This window comes from Corvus brachyrhynchos, unplaced genomic scaffold (assembly GCF_000691975.1).
Source record: "Corvus brachyrhynchos isolate BGI_N302 unplaced genomic scaffold, ASM69197v1 scaffold229, whole genome shotgun sequence".
NCBI lineage: Eukaryota > Metazoa > Chordata > Aves > Passeriformes > Corvidae > Corvus > Corvus brachyrhynchos.
In genome coordinates, this window is record NW_008240042.1 from 3,590,546 (window position 1) to 3,594,494 (window position 3,949).

The following is a 3,949-nucleotide window of genomic DNA, read 5'->3' on the forward strand; positions in this document are numbered from 1 at the left end:
GTGATAATTGCCCCAGCCAGTCCTACACCGTCTTCTCTTTTTTATCATGAGCACAGATCAACTGCAGCAGCCAATATTGCAAAACATAAAATAGGCAGTACATTTTCCACTATAACATACCACAGGGGAAAAAAAAAAAAATCTCCAGGCTGTGTTCAAGACTGAACAGGAAAAGTACTTTCTCTTTTTTTTGAGGCTCATGCATCTCTACAGTAACTCTTGTCATGCCAGGTAAGCAAACCAGCCTCTGCACTCCCAACCACCCAGCACCAAACCCAGGCCCTAGGATGATACCCTGAGCTCTGTGGAGAACTCTTCCTCACTTCACTGCCCTCCACCTCATGGAAAACAATGCCATTGTAGCATTCCCACATACTTTAAGGAGACACCTTTCCTATTATATTTTAAAGGTATTTAAAAGCGTCATGCATCGTTCACTATGGCTACTCTCAGAAGAAAAGTGCTGAGGAGAATTTATGCAGCTCATTAAAATCTTCTTTCCTGCTATTCGTGCTGTGTCTTGCAGTTGTACTAGCAAATGATTTTCTCATAAAAAGCTGTGAGAAGAGGCCTCTCTTTATAACACAGATTCAGACACAGGAAAATTACATGACCTAAGGAAACATTCCCTTGTATACCAGCTCAAGTATGCCATGACAATTGTACTTCAAAGTTTTCAGTGGCCTACTCTAAATTGGAATATCCACTGCCAAAAAAAACCTAAACCAACCTGAAAAATCCACTTCCCTGTGAGCATCTCTTTCTTCTGTGTGGGAACGTTTCAGCTGCAGGTCTGCCAGAGCAACTCCAGGCTCAGAAAGTCCAGGCAATAAGGAACTGCAAACGGAAAATCCCCAGCAGCCTACAAAACATGCCATAGATCATCTAGACATGTAGTTCAGGAGAGAACAGAGTGGTATTTCTAGGCAGGGCTAGTGGCAATGTACAAGCAAAACCAACAGGGTTTCATGGGATGTTTTAGCTTTCAATAGACAAGTAAACTCCAACAAGATATTGTTTCAGCCCTTCTTGACCTCCATCAGCTTTCTGGAACCCAGCATCACCAATACTGGCATTTGCCTGTACCAACAGGACCCATGAAAAAAAAAAGTTACGAAAAGTGTCTTTACATCTGGCCTGGAAAACTGTGAAATGACATGGAATGAACTAAAGCTCATTCAACATAGCTTCTCAGGAAAAAGCCTCAGTGTTACTCCCTTCAGAATTTACTGTGTTTTTAAAACAGATAAGGCCACATTTTATTTCTTCACAGCATCATTTTTTTCTACCAAAATGAGCAGCACAGCCTCCTCCCAAGACTCTTCTGGGTTTAGCTGGTACAACTTGGCTTTAGGGGGTGAAAACAGAGGGTTTCCCAGATTGCTGTCCATCATTACCCTTCCCTGCAGGGCTGACTCAGGAGGAAGAGCAAGGTTAGCCCAGCAGGGATGACAGCACAACACTCAGGTTTCATGTTGCTCTGACTGTGTACTGCATTCACCTGTGTACAAAGATTAGGAAATTGCATTCGTTCTGGACACCAGAAATGATGCTAACCATGACTACACTGAAAGGCAAGTTATATATATGACAACTGGAAATTCTTAGCGTCCGAAACAAAGCATTTTGTTTATCCTCCTACTGTAAATAAGTGTAACTGACAGGGTCTACAGACAATTTAAAATGACTTCAAGCAACCTGAGAAAAGCAGCCTGCATCTTAAAAAAAGCCGGCAGATATTCATCTAAAGATCTTCAGCTTGCAATTGCTGCAGCGTAACAGATATTTTAACGAAGAAAGAAGCAGAAAAGAGATGAGCTCTGCCAGTCTGTCCCACACTCCTCCCAAGGGTCCTGCCGTATTCCCAGAGCAGCTGAACGGCACATGATGAACATCACACCACACTCGACAAGAAAGTAAACTCGTCCTCATTCAGATCAGTTCTGCTTCTGCTCACACGTTCCTGAATACACCATAAAAACCTGACACAAGCCCTGTTGCCTGGGGACACCACAGGCATCAGATCATCCGTGCATTCCAGAAGCGAGCGCATAGAAAGCTACAGCTGCAAACCTACAGCTCAGCGACCAACTTAGAAAACCCACACAACCTTACATTATACACAAAACAACGCTAACTGGAGGATAATTTCTCCACCTAATAGCTCCAGATGTAAGATACTTACAGCAGCTAATGGGAAAAGCTGATCATTCTCAAACAGCTGACATTCAAGCCATGCCCAACTCACCCTGTAACCATTTCTTAAGATGACGATTTTAAAGAATGCTGTGGCATCCATTAGCACATCAATTCTTCAGCTATCACTATTACAGTCTTTAAAATGCTAAGGAGCAGCAACAGGCATGTTTTATCACCTTGTTTTCCTTACCCTTCCACCCTTCAAAATAGTGAAACCCAAATGCTAGGTGAGCACTGAGGATCACAGCACTGAAGCTGAAGAAAGGATGCTGGATTTTCTTGTTTCCAAACAAGCATCCTCCCGTATGTCACATCACTTTCACTAGCTGTAGCAAACAGCATGTGAGAAATAGAAAACGTGAGCAGATGGAGGAGTGCCTGAAGGCCTTGTACAGAGGGATACACACACCACTACCGTGCTCAGTATCACACCACCTCATCAGTAATTTACTGAGCTTGCAAAAATTGCCTGTATTTTCTGCAAAGTACAAATGAACACAGAAAGCTCACACGTTTCTTTTGTCAGCTACCTTGCAGAGTAAACCCTCTGACATGTTTCAGCAAATGAATTCTGGAGACATATGGCTTCTCAGTCTCATGCAGTAGAGTTCTAATTAATTATTATGAATATTAATTCATCCTTTACTGTTGAATAAAAGCTTCTGCACACCCACAAAGCACAAATTTTTTGAAATGAGATGGATACCCCTGCAGATCTGTGCCACTGAAACAGAAATACCACAAGCATCAGGCTTTCTGGCAAATGCAACCTCTCTCCTACAGACTCATTTCTGCTACTCATATGCACTCCCACACTCTTTAAATGTCTTAAAACAAGCAATAATCAGAGATCTTAACACTGATTTTCAGGCATACAGAGTAACCTCTGTACTTGCTGTGCTGAAATGTTCTGACGCAGTTTTATAGCTTGAGCACCTCAAAGCATCCTGACAAAAGCAAAAGCCAACACACAGGATGGAGAAGGAGGAAGAGTACAGAACGGCACGTGCACATCTTGTCCCCATGTCTGTCTCAAATAGCAGGTGTGGGGCACGGTCCTTGCACCTGCCCTGCAAAATTCAGCCCCCCAGACCCAGGCCTTGGACCATTCTCCTCCCTTCAGTCTGAGCCACTCAGCGTGTAACACTCGGTTCTCTGCGCCATTCACCTTAGGGGTCAGGGATGTGGCTCACTGGCCCCAGTGCCAACTCTGGCCTGTCTCGGCCAGCTGGCTGGAGTTGGGGACCCGGCTCCCACGTGCCCTCCTGCCACCCAGCAGAATGGCTGTGCGACCTCTGAGACATCAGGCATGTCCCTGGCCCTGGAGCCAAGCCAAGCTCCAGGGCCAGCCAGCATCCCTCGGATTTATGCTGCATCCAGCATGTGGTCCTATTACAGCAACGCTGATAATGCAGGCCAGTAAATCATGAAAACGGATCATACAAAGGAAAAAAAGATGCTAAACTCTCAATCTTCACCTTTTTTGTTAAGTACTCTTTATGTCAAACACTCCCAGTCTATCCACATTCGAGAGAGTAGGCCGTGGAAGCTGGAGAAGAGCTCAGCTGTTAACCAAGCAATCAATCTTCCCCTGCTTCTTCCCCAAACCTCAGGGCTCTGTCCTTCTCCAGTTGTAATTTAAAGCCAGCTCTTGGCTTCAAACCTGCAGAAAAGCACCACTGTGAAAATGCACCGTGAGTGCCAAACTTATGTGTAGGATATACCACCATTTTTAATTCTTTTTTTCCCC